The sequence below is a fragment of the Bubalus bubalis genome, chromosome 14, assembly GCF_019923935.1.
Source record: "Bubalus bubalis isolate 160015118507 breed Murrah chromosome 14, NDDB_SH_1, whole genome shotgun sequence".
In the NCBI taxonomy this organism is placed as follows: domain Eukaryota; kingdom Metazoa; phylum Chordata; class Mammalia; order Artiodactyla; family Bovidae; genus Bubalus; species Bubalus bubalis.
This window is the reverse complement of record NC_059170.1, coordinates 25,333,318-25,359,139: the sequence shown is the minus strand read 5'-3', so window position 1 is coordinate 25,359,139 and position 25,822 is coordinate 25,333,318.

Below are 25,822 nucleotides of genomic sequence, written 5' to 3'. Positions count from 1 at the left end.
GGGCTCCAAATCCCAAATCTGCCCTGTGAACCCATCCCCTGGGCTTTCCTGGAGGCTCAGATGGTAAAGAATCTGCCTGCAGTGCAGGATACCCAGGTTCAATCCTTGGATTGGGAAGATCCCCTGGAGAAGGAAATGGCAGCCCACTCCAGTATTCTTGCCTGGAGAATCCCATGGACAAAGGAGCCTGGTGGGCTACAGTCCATGGGGTTGCAAAGAGTTGGACACAGCTGAGCAACTAACACTTTGACTTCCAACCTGTCCCTTATTGTAACTTGGGAAGTCTTCTTTCAGGAACACCAGTGGCAGCCCGAAGGCCCTGTCCTCAGCAGACAAACAAGCCATTTGGTGATGTGATGGGCTGGTGAGTCCTATGAGTCATGCGGAATCCAAAAGAGCTGCCCCAGGAGGGGCACCACAGGGGTGATGTCAGGAGCAGTCAAATGTCAGGAGACTGGGTGGCCTCCGATGGCAAGCTTTGGCTTTTCATTGTCTTTTGTTTCTAAAACTTGGAAACCTTCAAAAGCATTCAATGAGAGCTGGCCAGGAAGACTTGACAGGCATAAATGGGCTTTGAAAACAGCTCAAGACCCAAGCATGGCTCCCCTTGTGTGGAGATGCTTAAAGCTGGGTGTGAGGCTGTTGGGATGAAGCCAGAACAGCTCTGGGAGAAGCCCGACCTTTATCTCGGTGTTGACATCTATTTCTGGCATCACTAGCTGGCCACTGACCTGGATCCTTATCAGGTAGCCAAGAACACAGGCCCTGCAGCCAGTTGGTGCTGGGTTTGACTGGGACTTTACCACCCATCTGACAGAGTGACTTTGACCAAGTCTTTTAACCTCTCTGAGCTTCAGTCTCCTCCTTTGCATGTGAAATAATGACAGCATTTTCCTCCTGGGCTTCCCTGGTGGCTCAGTGGTAAAGAATCTACCTGCCAATGCAGGAGACATAGGAAACTCAGGTTCAATCCCTAGGGCAGGAAGATCCCTTGGTGAAGAAAAAGGTAACCCACTCCAGTATTCTTGCCTGGGAAATCCCATAGACAGAGGAGCCTGACGGGCTATAGCCCATGGGATTGCAAAGAGTCAGACACGACTGAACGCACACATATGGTTCTATACTTTCCTCCTATGATGATTTTGAGGGCTGACACATAGTAAGCACATTATTTATCATTATTATTTCCACTGTCATTCTAACTTTAAGACCAATCTAGCTACTTAATGCATATTTTTAGCAGAAACTGAATTCAAACATTATATTCCTTCAACTAATGGCCTACATACAAACCAGCTGCTCTTTCCAATTTCCTTGGCCTAGGCAGGGTTTCCTCTGAGTCAGTCTGGAAACCAACTGCATCCTAATTAATCCTCATTATTCAATCACTCAGAGCACATTGAGTCAGGGGCAGCCACTTGTTTCCACTCCCACAAATATCTGTTCTCTCATCACCAGAATTCTGGCTGGTTACACAGCCACTCTAAGACTACATTTCCCAGAAGACCTTGCTCCTGGGTGTGGCCATGTGACTCTGTATTAGCCAATAGGAATGAGAGGTGATTTGGCTTGCGTGCTGGTTATACCCTTAAGGGGATGGGACCTGCCCTTCACTCCTTTTTTCCCCTCCAACAGAGAAGGGACAAGGAGGCTAGTTGCTTGGGGCCTTGTAGACAAGGGCTACTGCCTAGGGAAGGTGGAGAAATAAGTGAAGAAGTAAGGAGTCTTGTTGCTCAACATGTCTTGCTCTTGTTTTCTTAGATTTGTCCCTAAGCATTGCATTCATTTGATACTATTATAGTGGTATTGCATTCTTAATTTCACTTTAGAATGGATTATTTCTAATATGTACAAAAGGAGTAGATTTTTATATATTGATCTTATATCCTGTAAATTATCTGAACTTGTTTTTTTAACTCTAATAGTTTATTTGTGGATTCCTTAGGATTTTCTGTATCCAAGGTCATGCCCTCTTCCATAGAGATGGTTTTATCTTTTCTCTTTAGATGCCTTTTATTTCCTTTTGCTTAATCGACTGGCTAGAACCTCTAGTACAATGCTGAGTAGGAACAGTGAGAGTAGACATCTCACTGTTTGTCTTCTTCCTGGTCTTGGGGAGAAAAACCAGTGTTTCACCATTAAGTACAATGTTAACTGAGTTTTTCATAGGTGCCCTCTATCAGGTTGAGGAAGTGCCTCTCCTAGTCTGTTGAGTGTTTCTGTCATAAAAATTTATTTATTTTGCCAGATTCTTTTCTAGCATCTCTTGAGATGATCAAGTGGGTTTGCCTTTAATTCTATTAATATAGTATATTATATTGTTTTTCCACATGTGGCCAGTGAAGTCTCTGCCCAGTTAGCTTGCTGATAAGTTTATTATTAGACAGAGACTCCCTTATCCTTGGAACTAAGAAGTCTCCCAGTTTTTGTTGGGTAACTGTGTGTATGTTGGGGCACCTCTTTGGCACTTGGCCAGGATGTTGACAACCCTGCCTTAGTCGTCACTTCCTGTTTGTGCAAACCCTCAAGGTCAAACAGAGGTGAGAGCTTGGAGTCTTTCCTGACCTGCACATGTACATGGTTTTCTAGATTCTCAGAAATATGTTAGAACTTTTCAAATCCCTGTGGACGTGTCATTCTCCAGGTTTTTATTTTAAGCTTTTTGATTAGCCTATAGTTTGCCCCAAGAGTTATTCACCACCTCAGGCACCCAGGAAGCTAATCAATTACTTCTAATAGTTTTTGATAAATGCCCAGGGTTTTCATATTGAGTGAGGTTAGAGTAAAGTCAAAAATAAAGACAGATCTGCACGTAGAGTCATCCAGGGATCCACCAGACCATTTAATACTGACACTTCTGTGGGAATGAGGCTTTGTTCAACCCCTTCCAGTGGCTACTGGGCCGCTAGTCTTCACCATGATCACAAGATCTCAGGCTGTTGTTTTCCAAGGCTATATCAGAGCTGAACGGGAGGGGATGGATGGGGTACAAATTAAAATGCCACAAAGCTCACTGTTCTCACTGAGAATCAGCCATTTTCCTTGAATAAGTGCTTTTCAGATTGCTTTCAGCCTCTGGTTAATTATCAGAGTTCTGAAAAAGTCAATTCTGACTTTTTGCCAGTTTTTGTCCTGACTTTTATGGAATAGAGCATTGTATGAGATCCTTGCTCTGCCATTTTTGCTGAATCTGCTCTTGTTGTTGTTCGGTCACTAAGTTGTGTCCGACTCTTTGCGACCGCTTGGACTGCAGCGGTCCAGGCTTCCCTGTCCTTCACTATCTCCCAGAGTTTGCTCAAGCTCATGTCCATTGAATCCCCTATGGTTTTCTTTTATTCATGGTAAATGAATCTGAGTATCTACCTGATGATGATATAAAGTTTCCCCTTTAAATAAATTTATTGAGGTAAAAAAAAATGAGTTGAGGAAACCAGTCTGAAAGGCTACATACTGTATGATTCTAACTGTATAGCATTCTAGAGAAGGCAAAACTAAAGGACCAGTAAAAAGATCAAGGTTACCAGAGGTTCATAGGGAGGAAATAGGAATCAATAGGTGGTGCACAGGACAAGTTTTTTTTTTTTTTTTTTTTTAATTACGTATAGTTGATTCACAATATTGCGTTAGTCTCAGGTACACAGCAGTGATTCAGTTACACACACAGCTTTTCTTCTCAGGTTCTTTTTCATTGTAAGTTATTACAAGATTTGAATGTAGTTCCCTGTGTGTGTATATGCTTACTTGCTCAGTCGTGCCCAACTCTTTTGGGACCCCATGGACTGTAGCCTGCCAGGCTCCTCTGTCCATGGGATTTTCCAGGCAAGAATACTGGAGTGGGTTGCCATTTCCCTCTCCAGGGGGATCTTCCTGACTCAGGGATCAAACCCACATCTCTTGTGTCTCCTACATTGGCACCACCTGGGAAACCCATAGTTTTCTGAGCTATATAGTAAATCCTTGTTGTTTATTTTATATCTAGTAGTGTGTATCTGTTAATCCCATACTTGTATTTCATAGCCTCCCTTTCCCTTTTGATAACCATAAGTTTGTTTAATATGGTTATGAATCTATTTCTGTTTTGTAAATAGATTCATTTGTATTATTTTTCAGATTCCACATATAAGTAATATCATATAATATTCGTCTTTCTCTAAATTACTTCACTCAGTATGATAATCTCTAGGTCCATCCATAGGCTGCTGCTACTGCAGCTTAGTCACTTCAGTCGTGTCCGACTCTGTGCGACCCCATAGACAGCAGCCCACCAGGCTCCCCCGTCCCTGGGATTCTCCAGGCAAGAACACTGGAGTGGGTTGCCATTTCCTTCTCCAATGCATGAAAGTGAAAAGTGAAAGTGAAGTCGCTCAGTCCTGTCCGACTCTAGTGACCCCATGGACTGCAGCCTTCCAGGCTCCTCCGTCCATGGGATTTTCCAGGCAAGAGTACTGGAGTTGGGTGCCATTCGCTTTTGTAAATAGCACTGCTCTGAACATTGGGGTGCCAGTATCTTCTCAAATTAGAGTTTTTGTCTTTTCTTTATATGCATCCATGGCTCCATAAAGGACAGAAATGGTATGGACCTACAGAAGCAGAAGATATTAAGAAGAGGTGGCAAGAATACACAGAAGAACTATACAAAAAAGAGCTTCATGACCCAGATAATCACGATGGTGTGATCACTCACCTAGAGCCAGACATCCTGGAATGTGAAGTCAAATAGGCCTTAGAAGGCATCACTATGAACAAAGCTAGTGGAGGTGATGGAATTCCAGTTGAGCTATTTCAAATCCTGAAAGATGATGCTGTGAAAGTGCTGCACTCAATATGCCAGCAAATTTGGAAAACTCAGCAGTGGCAACAGGACTGGAAAAGGTCAGTTTTCATTCCAATCCTAAAGAAAGGCAATGCCAAAGAATGCTCAAACTACCGCACAATTGCACTCATCTCACACGCTAGTAAAGTAATGCTCAAAATTCTCCGAGCCAGGCTTCAGCAATACGTGAACCGTGAACTTCCTGATGTTCAAGCTGGTTTTAGAAAAGGCAGAGGAAACAAAGATCAAATTGCCAACATCCGCTGGATCATGGAAAAAGCAAGAGAGTTCCAGAAAAACATCTATTTCTGCTTTATGGACTACGCCAAAGCCTTTGACTGTGTGGATCTCAATAAACTGTGGAAAATTCTGAAAGAGATGGGAATGCCAGACCATCTGACCTGCCTCTTGAGAAACCTATATGCAGGTCAGGAAGCAACAGTTAGAACTGAACATAGAACAACAGACTGGTTCCAAATAGGAAAAGGAGTACGTCAAGGCTATATATTGTCACCATGCTTATTTAACTTCTATGCAGGGTACATCATGAGAAACGCTGGGCCGGAAGAAGCACAAGCTGGAATCAAGATTGCCGGGAGAAATATCAATAACCTCAGATATGCAGATGACACCACCCTTATGGCAGAAAGTGAAGAGGAACTAAAAAGCCTCTTGATGAAAGGAAAGTGGAGAGTGAAAAAGTTGGCTTAAAGCTCAACACTCAGAAAACTAAGATCATGGCATCTGGTCCCATCACTTCATGGCAGATAGGTGGGGAAACAATGGAAACAGTGTCAGACTTTATTTTTGGGGGCTCCAAAATCACTGCAGATGATGATGGCAGCCATGAAATTAAAAGATGCTTACTCCTTGGAAGGAAAGTTATGACCAACCTAGATAGCATATTGAAAAGCAGAGACATTACTTTGCCAACCAAGGTCCGTCTAGTCAAGGCTATGGTTTTTCCAGTGGTCATGTATGGATGTGAGAGTTGGACTGTGAAGAAAGCTGAGCGCCGAAGAATTGATGCTTTTGAACTGTGGTGCTGGAGAAGACTCTTGAGAGTCCCTTGGACTGCAAGGAGATCCAGCCAGTCCATGCTAAAGGAGATCAGTCCTGGGTGTTCATTGGAGGGACTGATGCTGAAGCTGAAACTCCAATACTGTGGCCACCTCATGCGAAAAGTTGACTCATTGGAAAAGACTCTGATACTGGGGGGGATTGGGGGCAGGAGGAGAAGGGGGCGACAGAGGATGAGATGGCTGGATGGCATCACTGACTTAATGGACATGAGTTTGAGTGAACTCTGGGAGTTGGTGATGGACAGGGAGGCCTGGTGTGCTGTGATTCATGGGGTCTCAAAGAGTTGGACATGAGTGAGTCACTGAACTGAACTGAATGAGTGGATTGCTGGATCATATGGTAAATCTATTTTTAGCTTTTTGAGAAACCCCCATACTGTTCTCCATAGTGTGTATGCGAGCTCAGTTGTGTCTGACTCTGCAATGCCATGAACTGTAACCAGGCTCCTCTGTCCATGAGATTTTCCAGGCAAGAATACTGGAGTGGGTTGCCATTTCCTACTCCAAGGGATCTTCCTGATCCAGGGATCAAACCTGAATCTCTGGCATCTCCTGCATTGGCAGGCAGATTCTTTACCACTAGTACCACCTGGGAAACCATAGAGGCTGCACCAATTTACATTCCCACCAACAGTGTAGTAAGGTTTCCTTTTCTCCACACCCTCTCCAGCAATTATTGTTAATAGTCTTTTTGGTGATGGCCATGCTGACCAGTGTGAGGCGATACCTCATCATAGTTTTGATTTGCATTTCTCTAATAATTAGTGATGTTGAACATCTTTTCATGTGCCCTTTGGCTATTTGCATGTCTTCTTTGTTGAAATGTCTATTTAGGTCTGCAGCATACAGGGCAACTTTTAAAGTAGTGTATGATACTGTTATGGAGAATGCATATCATTATGTATTTGTCAAAACCCATGGGATGCCCAACGTAAAGAGTGAACCATAATATAAATGATGGGCTTTAGTTAACAATAACTAAATGGTTATTGGTTTATCTATTGTGATAAATGTGTCACATTAGTGCAGGATGCTAATAATACGGAGAATGTGTACAGGAAGAGGGAGAGATTACTCTCTGTACTTTCTGTTCATATTTTTTTTCCTGTAAATCTAAAACTGCTCTTAAAAAATAAGGTCTATTTAGAATTTTTAAAAAGTGAGTTGATTTTAGGAAATATATTCAGTATAGAATATAGTAGGTGGTATAAGAATATGGCAAAAATCATGTGGGAGGTATGTGGGTGATTGACATTTGGGAAACATGATGTAAAAAATTTGTATGACAACTGGGGTCTCTGCTAATGCAAGATAATGGAGAAACGAACCCAACACATTCAATAAAAAACAAAAATAGTGTATGGATAACTTGAAATCTATTGGAACTGTGTATGAAATACTAGGTATAACTGGTTGTGAGTTTTCTTGCTTTGAGGGTTAAGAATGACTTAGGAATAAATAAGAGACACACAAAAAAAAGACCAAGACGTCTAGTACAAGGCCTCCACTGGTTGATGGGAAAGCTCACAGGGGAGGAAGAAGGAGACAGGTAAGAAGTGTTGGAGAGACTCCATCAAACACACTGTGTTGCCAGAACCATGAGTCAGGTGATAAGAGCAGCTATAGCCGCCCACCATTAGTAGCTCAGAGGTTAAAGTGTCTGCCTCCAATGAGGGAGACCCGGGTTTGATCCCTGGCTCGGGAAGATCCCCTGGAGAAGGAAATGGCAACCCACTCCAGTACTCTTGCCTGGAGAATCCCATGGACGGAGAAGCCTGGCAGGCTACAGTCCACAGGGTCGCAAAGACTTGGACATGACTGAGCGACTTCACTTCACATCTATGCTTCCTTTTGGCACCATGGACAGCAGTCAAACCTAGTTGGGTGCATGTGCTCATGAAGCCAAGGGCTTTTTGTCTTCTTCTCATGAGGCTGGGTTCTGTTTAGAACACAGGGGAGACCTAGGAGTTCCTCTCCTTCTGGAAGATATGACCCTCTCATAAGGAGCTACATGGAAAACCAGGCGGCATGTGGGCAGGGCACTGGACACAAGGTAGGAAAAAAATCAGTCCAAACTCTACCACATGCCCAAGGTCACAGGGTTAGTGACAGAGCATCACCCCTCTATGAATGTCTCTTTTCTCTTCTGCAAATTGGGTTCTATCCTCCACCAACCCTGTGAAGGCCACAGAGTGAGTGCTGGACATTCAGTGAAAAGGATTCTAAGAATTCCTTCTCTGGATTATGAGGAGACAGAGGTGGTCTTGTTTAGCGCTGTGTTTCTGCTTCCCAGCTCATCACTTGCCAGAGAGCCGGTACTTCAGTGAGTGTTCGAGGAAGGGAGAAAGGAGAGGGAAAGGATGTAGGTTACCAGCACTTCTCTCCATTCTCAGTCTGGAGCACAGGGCCTGGCACCCAGGGGCTGCCACATCTCTCCTTCCTAAGCCACCTGTGTCTCTCCTGCAGGGTGAAAGGCCCAGGAGGCAGCCTTGTCTTCCCATTTGACTTGTCTTTAGCAGCAGTGAGGGCTTCCCAGGGAGCTCAGTGGTAAAGAATTCACCTGCCAATGCAGGAGACACAGGAGACCCAGGTTCGATCCCTGGGTCAGGAAGATCCCCTGGAGAAGGGAATGGCTACCCACTCCAGTAGTCTTGGCTGGAAAATCTCATGGACAGAGGAGCCTAGTGGGCTACAGTCCGTGGGATCTCGAAGAGTCAGACACAATCGAGTACTGGAGCACACTAGAGCACTAGCAGCAGCGAAGCTCAAGAGGCGTGGTGGGGGCTGTACCCCCAGGGCAGAGGGCCTGTGATGAGGTCCAGAGTTCCAGGAGTCTTGGGGATGCTCCTTTATCTTCATCTCTCAGCCTCTGGAGCTCAAGTTTAAGAGTCTGTTCAGAAACATCCCTCCCACCTCATTTCCAATTGCAGACACCTGGTGAGGCGAGTCCCTGGGGAGTCTGGTTGGCAGGAGGCTGGCTCTCGAGGCTTTTGTGATGAAGTCACAGGCCCTTGATGTATTATTCAGGACTGGGTACCAATCAATGCCAGACGCCCATCCATCCTCTGCTGGTCCCCCTGCCTGGGCCTCTGCTGTTTTGGAAGCAAATGCTACAATCTGAAGAGAAATTGTCTGCTTCTGTCTTGCTGCAGAGTGAAGACCTGGCACCAGTCGCTGGGCAGAGATGTTTGCTCCACGTTGTCTGATTCTGCTATTTTCAGTTTTCTTGCTGGTTGTAATCAACTCCTGGGCCTTTAGCCTTAGGGGGCAGGAAGGAACCTTTCAGTTGCAGGTAAAAATTGGGCTCAGATTTGCTGCATTGTCATGTCTTCGTGTTTAGAAAAAGGTGTGATTGAAAGGGAGATGTTTGAAAAAGTTAGAAACGACCACCAGGTCCCAGTCAAATACTAGGTTGGTGTGTAGGGTGGAGCGGGGTGCTGAACTGGGAGCTGCGGTGATGATGAACAAATCACTTGGATTCATTTTACAGATATGGCAATAGAGGCATGAGGCAAGGTTATCCTGTCCACCTGTCTCTCCTCGTGGGGTTCTTGTGTAGATAACATGAAGTAGGGACATGGCACCATGTCTGGCTCAAGCTGTCCTGGGTTCAAATTCCAGCTCTGTTCCTCTACAGCTGTGTGACTTTGAAAAAGAAACTTCACCTCTCCCTGTCTCAGTTTCTTCACCTATAACAGTGGGGATAATGGTACTCCTCTCACAGGGTGGTGAGGGTTCAGTGTGTTCACCTAGGTAAAGCATGCAGAACCACACCTGGAATGCAGGAAGTGCTGAATAAACTTGAGCTTCCATCATCAACAGTAATACTGCTACTAATGCTGTGCTGTGCTTAGTTGCTCAGTTGTGTCCGACTCTTTGAGACCCCATGGACTGCAGCCCACCAGATTCCTCTGTCCATGGAGATTCTCCAGGCAAGAATACTGGAGTTGGTTGCCATGCCCTCCTCCAGGGGATCGTCCCAACCCAGGGATTGAACCCAGGTCTTCTGCATTGCAGGGGGATTCTTTACTACTAGGAAATAATATTAATACCTGTGACACTCAAGACAGTGTACGAACTGAGTTAGATTCCTGATCCAGTCTAACCTTCATAACAGCCACAAGAGGGGAAGTTGATGACATGGATGGACCCAGAGGCTGTCATACTGAGTGACATACTGAAGTATGTTAGACAGAGAAGGAGAAATATCATATGACATCCCTTATGTGTGGAATCTAAAAAGAAATGATGCAAATGAACTTATTTACAAAATAGAAACAGACTCACAGCCCCTGGCAGAGCCGCCTCCAGCAGATCCATCCCACAGAGTCCTGCTGGGCCGGAGCACAGAGCTGAGCTGATCCGTGAGGTGCTTGCCCTGGGGGCCGATGATGCCCTGGGGTCCTGCAACAGCTGAGCTGGGGCCCCAGCAATGTCCTCCCTGCCCACCTGTGCAACCCTATTGTCAGTCACACACCCTCGCCAGATACAGTGCCCCTTACAGAAAGATGGTGGTTCCTTGTTTCTCCAACAGCCCAGCCCCTCTCTTGACCAAGAAGCAGGACACCGCCCAGCAGGCTGCATGCCCTCTTTATCAGGAAGATCTGACCAGATGCCCGGGTCTCAGACATAGTAATCTTAGAATAAAAATCAAACTCCTTACTTTTCCCACGAGGCCCTGCACAGTCCAGCCCCGCTGAATTTCCTGACTGCTTCTCACACTTGTGTGTTCCCACATCTGGCTTTCCTCTTCCCTTGGCCCCCAGGGCCTGTGTCCCAGCCTGGAAATCCTCTCTCTCCTCTCCTCCCCCATCAACCTCACCGTCCCATGAGATTTCACCCCAACAAAGCCCCTTCCAGGCCTGCCGGCCAGCCCTGCTCCTCCCCTCAAACCTCCCATTTCAGCTGCAACATTCACAAGTGTCTTCCAGTCTTTTGGGGGCATCTGTCTCCCCAACTGAACTGAGAACACAGGACATAGAGTTGCAGGCTGGGCTCTTCAGAAGCAGATGCTGACATGGAATTCGGGTCTGGCACATTTTTTTAGGGATTAGTCCTTGTCAAAGATGAGGGACACGGGGCTGGGTGGAGGGAGAATCCCAGCTCAAGTGAGGCAGGCCCACTCAATCGGTGAGGCTGTGGCCAGGTGCCAGGTGCAGAGTACTGCCTTGAGCCAGGGCATCTGGACCAGCCTGTATGCGCCAGCCTGCCTCCATCCCTGATGCCAGCTGCCCCAAGTCCCCTGAAGGATGTTTCCACGGCTGTGCAGTCCTTCCTTGAAGAGGAACAACGCCTCTCCCTGCACACATGCATGGCTTCCCTCTCTGTGTCCTCAGGGCTCAGTGGAGGGTGTAGGTCCAGCCTGAGCAGAGTGTGGGGCAGACTCCTCCCAGGGAACATGTCTTCTAATTTGCATCATCTGGTCTGGCAGCTGCTCTGGACATCCCAGGGGAGAGAAGTGAGAAAAGCTCTTCAAACCTATAACTAGGGCCTCCAAAAATGTCCAGTTAGTTGCCTGGCCTGGCTCCCCACTTGCAGAAGAGTTGATACCAAGCAGGTTTGTGGTCAGTCACCGTTCTACACTGATGTTTGTTTCTTTGACTAAAAGCACTTTCACTTGTTTTATTTTTCGAATCTACCAATTCTTATATCCCAGCCCCAGATCTATCTGGACAGCAGGGACTGGCCCCCTTCCTATCACTCCCTCTACCGCCAGTGAAAACTCTGATTTTTTCAGATGCGAAAATGTCTGTGTGTCCGTGTCATAACCTCAGGGAAGAGCAGAGGGAAATCCAGGGACTCTGTACTCTCCCATTATCTCTTCATTTTCAATTTGCATCATAAACATCAAAGCACATTTTTTTTCTTCCCAAAGACATTTTAGTCATATTATCTTGGCCAACCAGACAGAAAGAGAGGAGGTCTGTCTAAGACCAGACCCAAGAACAGCTAAGTGTCCCTCTTCCTCGTCCCTTCTCTGTCCACACTGGAGGTTTTAAATATGTCAACTTCACTTCCATTTGCAAAGTGACTTTCATTCCAAGCAGTCCCATAACACTTCACAGAGTTAAATAATACTTATGAACATGCCAGATGGAGAAATAGAGTAATGCTGGCTAAATTTATCACAAGTCACAAAACGGAATGGAAAAAAGGAAGGTAGGTTGTAAAAATTACCAGGTTGAAAACTAATAAAGGGTGAGTCGCTAATTAACTAGAAGTGAATTATATTTTACTAGGTATTTTCCAAAATGTTTTCAGTAGCCAATTAACTAGTTTAAAAACTGAAAGGAATCCCACATTCACATCTGGAAAGCCAGTAGCCACATCAGCCACCATCACAATGACTACTGTTCATTGAGCAGTTGCTATGTACCAGGCTCCTTACACATTGTTGTTGTTTAATCTCTAAGTTGTGCCCAACTCTTTGCAATCTCATGGACTATAGACCACCAGGCTTCTCTGTCCATGGAATTTCCCAGGCAAGAATACTGGAGTGAATTGCTATTTCCTTCTCTAGGACATCTTCCCGACTCAGAGATTGAATCAGTGTCTCCTGCATTGGATCACGTATAGATGTGGGAGTTGGACCATAAAGAAAGCTGAGCGCCAAAGAATTGATGCTTTTGAACTGTGGTGTTGGAGAAGACTCTTGAGAGTCTCTTGGACTTCAAGGAGATCAAACCAGTCAATCTTGAAAGAAATAAGTCCTGAATATTCATTGGAAGGACTGATACTGGATCTGATGCTCCAATACTTTGGCCACCTGATGCAAAGAACTGACTCATTGGAAAAGCCCCTGATGTTGGGAAAGACTGAAGGTAGGAGGAGAAGGGGACAACAGAGGATGAGATGGTTGGATGGCATTACCAACTCGATGGACATGAGTTTGAGCAAGATCTGGGAGTTGGTGATGAACAAGGAAGCCTGGCGTGTTGCAGTCCATGGGATTGCAAAGAGTCAGACACAACTGAATGACTGACTCCTGCTTTGACAGGTGAAATCTTTACCACTGAGCCACCAGAGAAGCCCTTCTTATGTGTTGCTATCCTCCAAGAAGCCTATGGAATTGATGTTTAATTTCTGTTCCATAGACTAGGACACAGAGGCAGAGTTGCTACCAGGGTCAGTTTTCATGTCCATGGTCCACTCTCAGCTCACCCACTGAGTGCTTGCCATAGAGAGGTTAGTGCACTTGTAAAACAAGACAGGAGAGAGGATCTCTCTGTCTCCCATGTGAGGACATAGATCTCTCTGTCTCTCGTGTGAGGACACAGACAGAAGGAGGGTGTCTACAAGCCAGGAAGAGAAGCGTCATCAGGAGCAGTGTCTCATACTCCTTGGGACACACAGAAACAGAGTGCTATCTGCCTTGGGGTCTGCTGGGTGGCTGTTGCGATTCGAGAAGTCCATGGACTCTCAGGTGGGACAGCTGTTTTCACCCATGATGTTTCCTCGGTGGGGTGGCTTGTCAGCAAGAGTGCACCCAGAGGTGTCTCTGAGGCCAGCTGTCTGCTCTCAGAGGGACCAGCACTTAATGAGGCCATGATGATACAGCCGGGGACCTCTAGCATCAGGTGGGAAGGCGGCGATGAGTTCTGATACATGAAGTAATTGTTTCCGGAAAAAGGAACTGAGGTGAGGGTGCCAATTATTTTTCCCCTTCCGGGATGTTTAGACATTCCTGAACCATCCGTCTGTTCTTCTGGTCAATTAATATGTATCGACTGTCCTTTATATCCCGGCAACAGTTCTATATGTGGGGGAGCATCATGGTTAACAAGACAGAAAAATCCAAATACACACCTTTCCTCCCTCAAGGACATCCAATTAAAAGCTCAAAGATGAAACAAGTAGAAGACAGACATAAGACTTTTTCTCCCACTAAGACGGCTGCTGTGGAAAACATGGAAAAGCACAAGGAAGAATCCTCTCCCTCAGAGGTGATCATGGTCACTGTTTGAGTGTATTTTCTTCTGTCCTTCCAGTATGTGTGTCTTCAAAGTGAAAAGCGAAGTTGCTCAGTGGTGTCCAACTCTTTGGACTATAGCCTTCCAGGCTCCTCTGTCCATAGGATTTTCCAGGCAAGAATACTGGAGTGGGTTGCAGTACCATTAATCTTGAATATTCACTGGAAGGACTGATGCTAAAGCTGAAGCTCCAGTTCTTCGGCCACATGATGCAAAGAGCTGGCTCATTGGAAAAGACCCTGATGCTGGGGGACATTGAAGGCAGGGGGAGAAGGGGGTGACAGAGGATGAGATGGTTGGATGGCATCATTGACTCAATGGACATGATTCTGAGCAAACTCTGGGAGATGTTGAAGGACAGGAAAGCCTTGCATGCTGCAGTCCATGGGGTCGCAATGAGTCGGACACGACTGAGCCACTGAACAGTGACAACAACCAATACCATCAGGATGACTCTGTATATGCAGGATTTTAACCTTTTCTTACTGTAAAATAAAACAGACTGAAAAACCACACCAAACAACTGTATAACTGAACAAACTGCTGTAAGGAAAACATCCCTGGAGCCTCACCTGGATGAAGAAGCAAAACTTCACCTTCTACCCTCAAAGGTGGTCCATGTATCCCAACCCCTCCTCCAAAAGCAGCCATTATTTGCCTTCCACAGCAACCTCTTTTTTGTGTTACTTTGTGGTTTTGTTACCCGGGTATGCTGCCCTAGCCACTATGGGTTAGTCTTGCCCATTAAAAAAATTCTGTTTTTGTCTTTTAAGTTTCTTTTAATCTATAGTTTTGTCTTTCATTGCCCCCCCTCTTTTGCCCTTTAATTTGTCACAATCTGGAAGAATCTAAGAAAATTGACCTGGAGAATCTCCCACAGTCTGGGTTTGGCTGGTTGCAAACTCCGGGCAGTTTAACATGTTCTTTGTCCTCTGTGTGTTCTTTTCTAAATTGGAAGCTGGTCCAGCAGCTTGATCAGACTCAGGTTCAAACATTTTAGCTTGACCTCAGGTGATGCTGTGTTCCTTTTTTTATTTTTTTAACTCTGCTTCATCTTTAGTGCAATGCACAGGCTTTGGACTTGTGGGTTTAGTAGTTGTGGTGCAAGGGGTTAGTTACCCCTTAGGATGTGGAATCTTAGTTCCCTGACCAGGGATAGAACCCAATCATCTGCACTGGAAGGCAGATTCCTAACCACTGGACCGCCAGGGTAGTCTTGATGCTGTGTTCTTTCATCAAGAGACAAACCTTATCTGATGTCTCTTTTTTCCTAATGTCTCTTTTTTCTGATGCTAGCAGCAACTGATGCTCTTTGCTTAGAGCCATTAATCCCGTGGAGGTTGCAGAATGGTCATATTTTAGTTTTGCAATTTCTCCTTCATTAACTGGAATATTTTTATAAAGAGCTGTTTTCCCTCATCTACTATCCAATTACCCAGGGGGTATCATTCATACCATTTCCCTGATGCTGGGAAAGATTGAGGGCAGAAGGAGAAGAGGGTGTCAGAGGATGAGACGGCTGAGTGGATCACCGATGCAATGGACATGAACTTGGGCAAACTTCAGGAGATGGTGAGGGACAGAGAGAACTGGCGTGCTGCAGTCCATGCGGTCGCAAAGGGTTAAGTATGACTGGGTGACTGAACAACAACACTTGTTCATAAGAGAAAGACAAGATAAATACCCAATTCTTCTCCATGTCTCAGTTTCCAAGATAAGAAATTGACCTCCTATCATCCTTCAAAGATGACCAACTTTCCTTTTTAAATGTCAGCATAAGCTCACAGATCTGAAAATATTTGCTAGGATTTAATCCATTTAATCAGATGGTAAAGCCTCTGCCTACAATGAGCGAGACCTGGGTTTGATCCGTGGGTTGGGAAGATTCTCTGGAGAAGGCAATGGCAACCCATTCCAGTACTCTTGCCTGGAAAATCCCATGGACGGAGGAGCCCAGTAAGCTATAGTCCATGGGGTCGCAAAGAATGGGACACGACTAAGCAACTTTACTTTAATCCATTACAAATAGTTTCCTTTTGAAATTTAAATTGTCTTGCTTTCGGCTACTGGAGGCCTCTTGGAGTTGGCTGTTTTATCCTTTGACGTGAGCCTAAGACACTTGCTTTTTTGCTTTTCTGGGCGCATTGTGAACACTGGGCCTCAAATCAGCTATTTCTCCAAGAAGCCCTGATATCTTTTAATGAGAAATTATATTTTGACACCACAGTCTGGGTCCCTCAGATACTCATTGTTGTCAGGTTGGTTACTTTTAGGGAATTTTAGCACTTGGCATATTCAAATTCAAATCTCAGACTACAGATTTTTAACTTAATACCCAGATATTCATGGGCACAGGTGATGACAGAATTAGCATGACCTATGGTTATTCTTCAGTTTATCTCACAAAATCTCTTACCATCTCAGATAATTTTAATAGTAACACCACCAGTGTAATTACTGAGAGCAGTTTATTTATTTAATTTATAATTGTTTTTTTTTTTGTGGCACTGAGCCGTGTGAAGGATCTTAGATCCCGACTAGGGATTGAATGCCCCTGTATTAGCCACTTTTGACCACCAGGGAAGTCCAGTTCAAGAGCAGTTTAAAATCTCTTTGCATATGTTCCTCCTGCTCTCTTCCCCAGTTTCGTATGCTTTCATAAGATCCACGTTGATTGAGCAGTTGCCATTACATACTATATTCTCTACTGTTTAGACCTCCTTATGGCTAGTTTAAAAGTAAGCCAATGTTTAATACTCACATTGGTCTTTATGTCAAGGTTTCTGTAGTTATCTTGCTTGTCTGAATCCCATTCTCGAGTAGATTCCTTGGGAAGGACTCATGGGAACAATATTTCCATTGCACATTGATGATGGTTTTGTAGCCTTTCTACATAAAAGTCAGTTTATGAAATTTAAAATCCTTAGCTCATGTTTTCTTCCTTTGAATGCCTTAAAAATGCTATGCCATCGTCTTGTGGCATAAAAAACCGCTGTCAACACAAAGGATGATTTTCTTTTCTCTTATAAATGGCTTGTGGATTTTTTTTCTCTTGTCCTACAATTTTAGGACTCCCCTGGTGGTCCAGTGGTTAAGACTTTGCCTTCCAATGCAGAGGGTAAGGGTTCGATCCCTGGTTGGGCAGCTAAGATCCCACATGCCTCTTGGCCATAAAACCAAAACATAAAACAGAAGCAATATTGTAACAAATTCAATAAAGGCTTTAAAAAAAATGATCCACATAAAAAATAAAGTCCTATCATTTTACTTTTGAATGTGACTTAGTGATGGTCCTTCTGGGTGAATATTCTCACATTCTTACCCTATTTAGTCTTGCAGTATGTAATTTCAAATCATTTTTCAAATGGAGGTATAGTTTACAAACAATAAAATTCATTCTTTATATTGTACCTTTCTATCAAATCAGTTTTGACACAGTCATGCAACCACCACCATGATCAAGATATAAAGTATTTCCATCATTCTTTTCATATGTAGGTTCACATCTCCTTGTGTTCAGTAAAGTTTTTTTAAATTATTATTTTTAGTGTTGGTTCTATTTCCTTGCTTTGGGGTGATCTTCCTCAGGGACTTTCATTGTCTCTTCGTTAGATTTTCTTTGCCAGTCTTCACTAGTTGTCACATTTTCTGAAGTGCATTTTATCTCTCCTTTTTGTTTGTTTTCCTCTCTCTAAATTTTTTATATTCCCCATGGCTATGTATTGAAGTTCATTAATATTTTCTTCTGGTAGTGTCTAATCTGTTGGCAATCTCATCCTATGTATTTTTAATGTCAGACTTCTCTGGTGGCTCAGTGGTAAAGAACCCGCCTATCAGTTAAGGAGATGCGGGTTCAATCCCTAGGTCAGGAAGATACCCTGGAGAAGGAAATGGCAACCCACTCCAGTATTCTTGCCTGGAAAATACCATGGACAGACAGCCTGGCATGCTATAGTCCATGGGGTTGCAAAGAATCGGACACAACTTAGCAACCAAACAACAACTAATATTATATTTGCATCTCTACAAGTTTGAGCTCTTTTTTATATTTTCTATGTATCTCCTTAACGCTTTCCTCTATCTTCTTGAACATACAGAATATAAAAACAATAGCTTTTCAAAACTCATCTACGAATCCTGTCACCTTTGTCTATTGATTAGCTTTTTTTCTCATTATTTTCCTGCTTTTAAAACTGGAATGATAGATTTCACCTCATTGAGGGTGCTGTATAGTTTTTTGTTCTCTTAACCGATGAGCTTTGTTCTGGAATGCAATCACATTTTGTGGAAACGTTTTGGTCCTTTAGAAGGCTGTTTACAGTCTTTGTTAGATGGGACCAGAAGAGTCTGAGTTGCTTCTGCCCAATGAGGGAGGAGTGCCCTTCTGAGTCCTCTGTGCAATGTCCTGGGTGTTACTGAGTTTTTCCATCCTGGCCGGTGGCAACATGAATTATTCCCACCCCTGTGTGAGCGCCCCAGGAATTGTTATACCTGTTCCTTTCTGGTGGTTCTGCCCTGAGCTTTAGGTCATTCCTTCACATGCATGCACTGATCAGTACTTGCCTGAGGATTTGAGAGAGAAACTCTGTGTGGACTTATGGAATGTTCTCTCTGTGCAGTCCTCTGTTTGCTGCTACACTGCTGTGAGTTCTAGCAATTCTGACCTCCCTGAATTGTCAACTGGATCTTAACCCGAGGAGATTGCCAAGCTATTTGGGTTCTTCCTCCTAGCTCTGTGCCCTGGAATCTCTTCAGTCAATAAGCTGGGCTCACCATGGTGTTTGTTTTCTCTTTCCTTTTCTCGGGGACTCACTGTCTTGTGTTGCCTGTTTTCCAATGTCTGAATATTATGGCTCCAAGTATTTTTTTTGGCTTTTCTGTTGTTTGGGGCAGGAATATAACTCTGCTCCCTTTGCACCCTCCTGGCTGTGTTTCTGAGTTTAAAAATGTTCTCCTTCTCATGTTCTATTTCTTTTATGGCATCATTTACTGTGTTTATACAAGTGTTTCTTCTAGTTTACTCTATTTCTGTAATTATTGTTTTCTTTTATTTCTAATTCTTTCCTGAGTTCTGTCACCTCATTCCTGAATTCTTTCTAATTCTGATTTGCATTGTCTTTTCATGTCTTGCATCGTTTTTTTTTTTCTAACTTTTGCTTCATTTGTAAACAGAAGGTCAGAGCTGGCCTGATCTCCTTTCAGTGGGGAAGTTATCCTGCCCTTTATTTCTTTGTATTATAATTCTGCAGGGAAGTTGACCTCAGTGCTCTTCTGAGGTCAAACAAGTTTACTCATTTCCACGTGTGAGGAACTCTCCTGAATTTTTCTAGGCATGTGGTTCCCAGATTTTTTTTTCCTGTTATTTCTATGTAGTGTTAAAAGCTATTGAGACTTCCTGGTTCTGGTCCCCCTGTCTTTTTCTAGACCCTCTCTTTCCTTTGACTCTGCTGCTCTTGTATGGACTAATTTTGATTCTACCTCAACAGTTCCTCATCTGTCCTTCCTGTCTTAGAAAGGAATGTGCTTGTGCTAAGTCACTTTTTCAGTCGTGTCTCTTTTTGACCCTATGGACTATAGCCCGCCAGGCTCTTCTGTTCATGAGGTTCTTCCGGTAAGAGTACTGGAGTTTTGCCATGCCCTCCTCCAGGGGATCTTCCCCAACCAGGGATTGAACCCTCATCTCGTCTCCTGCATTGAAAGATGGGTTCCTTACCCCTAGAGCTACCTGGAAAGCTAGAAGGGAATGGTGATGGACTAATTTCAAAAGTTCCTGAAGCTACCGGCTCCTGCCCCTTTCCTGGCTTCACCAGTAACTAGTCATGTGAAATACTTAGATCCTTACTGCCAACTGGTCAAGGGAGAACTATTCCTCATCCTTCTGCCTAGTTACCTAACTGCAAGATGGAATCTTCACAGAACAAGCTCGTACGATTCTAGTGAAGATGAAATGAGAGGGTGCATTCTGAATGCTTGCACTTGGCCAAAGCTCACAACAAACTTTTCAGCTGAGCTGGAGGTCTGCAGAAAGGAGAAACACAAAGTTTGAACATTTCTGCTATGGGTTCGCAAATGCTGACTGCCCAAAGGCCTGGCTAGGTGGTCGGAGGACAGCCGCCATGCTTTTCGCCACTAGTGCCTGAGCTTGCGAGGCTGCTCTGCTTCCTCTGGGTCCTCAGCCTGAAGCATCTTGAGGATGCCCTGTGGCCTAATTTTGTAGTTGGTGATGAAGAATCACATGTGGTTAGCCTTCCATGTTGGAGAAAGGCATGATTTTCCACTCAATTCTGCTTTTTCCAATAAAATTTCGTATTCACACCTCAAGAAATACTTTAAGGAAATCAGTAGTGCCTCTTTCTATGCAGATGTTTATGATTCTCTGTTGAGCTGGAAGTGAAGTGACGAAGTCCTAAGTCCAAGTCCTTCCAAACCCAGAGATGAAATCAGAAATGTAGAAATCTTTGAGCCTTGGAAGCTCTCTTTGTGGACTCTGAAGTAGCAAACGCACAAAATGATGTCACATAAAACCAAAGTAATTACCCAGATGTTCTCTCTTATTCTCTCCACGTTTTATTCTTTCTCTTTCATGCCCACTGGAAGTACAGAAAGGGATTGTTCTTCATTGTCCATCTCTCTAGTTGCTTGGTGTGCATTTATTGAGCACCTACTACATGCTGGTCACTGAGCTGGTGGAACAAGGCAGGCGAGGCACAGTCACCGTTCTGACGGAGCTTACATTCTACTAGGAGAAGATGGAAAATAGACAAGGAAGTGAATGTCTAATCAGAAATTGTGGTAATGCTAAGAAGGAAATGGACTTTGGGGAGAGTGTATAAAGGGACCCAGAGGTGGTAACATTTAAGCTAATCCTGAAAGGGCAGAAGGATCTAATCAGGGGGTGGGAAGCAAATCTGAGCACAGAGGATGACTTGACCAAACACCCTGGGGCAGGAAATGGGACTGAATCACATCCAGTGTGTGGTATTCAGCAGAGAATAGTGAAAGCTGAGTTTAGAGGCTTAATCCGTGGATTTTGATCTTAATCCTTAGAATAAAGGGAGACCATTGAAAGAGTTTAAGTAGCAGAGTAAAACAATGAGTGAAATTTTCTGCAAAGGTCAACTGCAGGGTGGAGGATGGATTGGAAAGAGGGAAAGTGGAAACAGAGAGACCAGCCAGACTGGGAGTACACTGATCAGAAGAGGCAGTGGTGGCCTTGCCCTGGGGGCCAGTGAGAAGTGGAGGACCATGGTGGGTCTGTGGTGGTAGAGGAAGAGCCTGGATTCTATCCTTGGCGTCACCAGTGGTCAGGTAGATGGACCTGGGAATTTCTCCTTTCCTCCACCCCCTTTCTTCTTCAATTTTTAAAACTGTAAAATTCATATAACATAAAATTCACCATCTTAACCATTTCCAGTATACAGTTCAGTGGAATTAAATACATGTGTTATGTCATGTAGCCATCTCTACCATCCAATACTTTCCATCTTGTAATTCTATCCATAATTCCAGATAGTGAAATTCTATCCATATTAAGCTATAATTCCCCATTCCCTGCTCTTCCCAGCTGTTGGGAACCACACTTCTACTTTCAATCTCCATGATTTTGACAATTCTAGGGACCTCATATAGGTGGAGGAGAAGGCGATGGCACCCCACTCCAGTACTCTTGCCTGGAAAATCCCATGGATGGAGGAGCCTGGTAGGCTGCAGTCCATGGGGTCGCGAGGAGTTGGACATGACTGAGCAACTTCACTTTCACTTTTCACTTTTATGCATTGGAGAAGGAAATGGCAACCCACTCCAGTGTTCTTGTCTGGAGAAGGGATGGGGGATGGGGGAGCCTGGTGGGCTGCCATCTATGGGGTCACACAGAGTCAGACATGACTGAAGCGACTTAGCAGCAGCAGCAGCAGCAGCAGCATATAAGTGGAATCCTACAGTATTTATCTTTTTGTGACTGACATTTACTTAGCATAATTTTTATCTATGTTGTAACATAGAATTTACAGAACTTCCCTCCTGTTTAAGGCTGAATACTACTTCACTATGTGGATATACCACATTCTGCATATTTGTGTTCCCAGTCTCAGCACATGGCAGGTTTGTTTTAAGAATAGATGTAAAGATACATGGATGGATAAATGAATGAATGAGTTGTTGAGTGGGTCCATGAATGGGTGGATAAATGATTGGTAGATACAAGGATGGAGAGAGTATGTCTGGATGAATAGATAGATATATGCATGCATGGGTGTTGGATGGATGAATAAGTGGATGGGTGGATGTGTGATGGATGGATGGATAGATAAGTGGATAGGTAGATGGATGGGTGATGGATGGGTGGATGAATGGATGATGGATGGGTGGATGGATGGATAGATGGGTGGATGATGGACAGATGGATGGGTGGATGGGTGGATAGATGGGTGGATGATGGATGGATGCGTGGATAGATAAGTGAATAGGTAGATGGATGGTGATAGATGGATGGGTGGATGGATGGATGATGGGTGGATGATGGATGGATGGATGGGTGGATGGGTGGATGGGTGGATAGATGGGTGGATGATGGATGGATGGGTGGATGGATGAATGGATGAGTAGGCGGGTGGATGGGTGAATTGGTGGGTGGGATAGCGAATGCATGCATGTATGATTGTGCATAGGTAGATGCATGGCTAGATGGAAGTTTGAACAGCCCTTCTTCAGGAGGTCTTTTCTGGAGCTTGTGAACTCTCTTTAAGGTTTTCCCAATGTGGCAGATTGAGCCACAGATGGAGAGAATGTGGTTTTCTAGATTTAAGGCAGTGTAGGGCAGAGAAGAGATCTCAAACCAGAGGTCTGGGGGCCATAGTTAGCAAGCAGAGTATACATTCATCAAATTAGTTGCCAACTTTAAAAGTGATGTTATTTCCTACCAAAAAAAATTCAGATTCCTTGACTCCCCTAAAAAACTTTTATGCTCTGGCCTTACTGGGCCAACATTCCTCCATGAAGCACGTAGCTGGACCTGAAGAGCAGATGTTCCTCTCGAGGGCTGGCAGGGTGGGAGGTGGGATGGGTGGGGCAGGAGGCAGCAACAGTCCCTGTCTCCCGACATACCCACTCTCCTCATTTCTATTGACAGCAGAGTTCTCTACCCTGCCAGGGGTGGGTTTGGGGTCTGAGGGATGGGGGTCTGAGGGATCTGGGTCAGAGTGCACTCCCATCATGCTCTCTGTGTCCTCAGGAGAGTCAACTTCCTCTTCTTGTGAAAGGCAGAGAACTGACAGCACTAGGGTCATTTTTAGCCAACGTGCGTTCCTGGCATGGCCACTCATTCTCACCTTGCCCCAGGCTTCTCATCTGAGACATGGGGATGGTGACCTGCTATTAGGAACTTGCACCATGACTGTTAAAACCTATTGGAAGCCTTGCATGCGGTGGCCAGCGAATCCTCCAGTGAAGTCAGTGGTGTTCTTATTCACTTTTCAAGAGGACGCTCAGGCTGCCCAAGTCCACCTGGCCAGGAAACAGCAGAAAAGGGCCCCAGGCTGGGTCTCCTGCTCCCCTTGCCTCCTGCAATGACAGGCGTGGAGCACAGGCTCCTCTGAGCCCCCACTGCTGCCACTCCTCCTGCGTCTCCTGCCAAACCCTGGACAGCCGCTGTGACCCCTGGCCCTCTCTCTGTGCAGCAGCCCAATATAGCATCTCTGGAATGTGTCTCCTCCTCCCTGGTCCACACTCCACTCTCGGGGGCCTGGGCTATCCCCTTTCCCACGCAGAGGGCCTGGGGGATGCTTCAGCAGCATGTCCGAGCAGAGGCCCACTTTCCCAGCCTCCGGGGAGCCCCAGGGACCGGCCGGCATGTTGGATGCTGCCCAGCTTCAAAGTGCTTCCCAGCCAGACATGTCCAGCTGACCGTGTTCCCAGGGGACAGTGTCTTTCCCACGGCCACAAGGGCCCCGGGAACGGCCTTGGCCACCAGCCCGCTTCGGAGGCCTTCCCGACTGGGGCTGTTCCCTCCTGGGAGGCAGTGGGTCTGTGGTGGCGGCCAGGCCGGCGGGTCTGTGAGATCTCGGTTTGGGTCCAACAGTAATTTGACTTCAGGCAAATGCCTACTCCTGTCTGAGGCTCCCCCTGCGTCTGTAAATCTGGATTGACAGTGCCAACCTCAAGGGGCTTTATGTAAGACTCATTCAACACGCTTTTCGGCCAAACCAGCCTCAGATTGCATCTCCTGGGGAACAGGCCCGTAATCCATGTACACCCCCTTGAGCGACTGGTTGCCACACTCAGGAGCCTGCAAGTAATGGAGCCGGTAGGTTCTCTTCTGGGTGCAGATGCTAGACCCCAGCCACCATGTGTGACCGTCTGGCTACCTAGTAAAAGGACACAGGGCCCCGCTTTTGTGATCCTCTTCAGAGGAGTATGTTTCTTGAGGTGAAACTCACCAAGGCCAACATATCATTTCTGAGTAGAACATGTGAAGATGGTGAGAATCTACCTCCACTGCTATCCTCACATGAAAAAGACTGAAAGGAAATAAAAACAACCCCCCAATCATGACTGACATTATATAAAAAGTCAGTACATGTAGTGAGGTCCTAAAATTTAAAAAGAGAACTAATAACTACATATATGACTTAGCGACTGAACAACAACAACCACCCAAATACATTACACAAATTTCAGATCTGTGTAAGACCTGGATATAGAAGCCTCTAGATTGCCAAGGAAAAGGCCACTTCACCTGGTAACAAAGGACTTTGCCCTCATTCAGTGTCATTACCTTCAAGTCTTAACAGGCTGCCAAGCAAGTAGGCTTCAAGCTAAAGGTCACCAGCCAGCATGTTGATTTCACACTAGTGTGTTGAATAAAAGAATGTTTACTCCTCAAAGAACAACTTGCCTACATCTTTCAAGTCAATAGACTAAAACAACCATGTAAGTGTGGGCTTTTCCTGAAGGCCTGAAGTCCCCTGATCTTGTTATAAAGTCCCTGTATTTTCCTTCCAACCATGGGAAGCATCATTTGGGATTATGTTATCATTTTCCCTAAGAAAAATCTCATTGATGGGGACAAGTATCTATCCCAGAAAGGCTGCCATAAATATCCCAACCAGTGTCAGGTGGCCTTCCTGTGGGCCTTCTAGACATGGCCCCTGGGAGCAGGAAAGTCTGCCCACAACACGAACTTCAAAAGATATCACAGTGATGGTCATTGATGGCTGTGGCCCCTTCCCCAGGGGATGTATTAAAGTGGGCAGGAGGCCTCCCTGGAGAGAGGGTCATGGATTGTGGGCCCAGCACTATGGAACCCTTCTAAAAAGAGGGTTAGGAACTACTCAGACCAGAAAGAAATCATCCCACCAGAGAAAGATGGAAATTAGGTGGTCAATTTCTAAATGATGTTTAATATGGCTCTGGATAGGTAACTGTGAAGGTCAACTGGTGTCCTTCCAGTGAGGCCCTGTTCCCCAGTTCGTCAGTCGATCACTCATCAAAGTCGATAATCGGGTGACTTTAAGTAAGGGAAATTGTCCTAGATGGTCTGGTGGGCCTGGTCCAATCAGTGGAAGGGCTCTAAAAGCAGGACTGGGCTCCCTGAAGAAGAAGAAATCTTGCCTGATCTTTTGAGTTGTGTCCTGAAGTTTTTAATCTCATGGTTAATTTAAAAATCATCCAGACCTTCCCCCTCCCCTAGCTCTCCGCATTCTGGCCTTTCTGCCTGGACAGCTCCCAGTGGCTTACACACCTCCTGGCCAGTATGCTCTGGGCATTCCACCTGTTCAGGGAGGCTAAAGCCACCCCTTGCCCACTGCCATTCTCAGCCAGACTCTTGGTGCACGTCCTGCTCTATTCGTCTGTCTTTTTCGGACGTTACCTTGTTGATGTATCTGCTTCCTGTTTATTGTTTATTTCTCTCCCTCACAGCATAGAAATCCCTTGGACCCTGTCTACTCTTTCTGCTCACC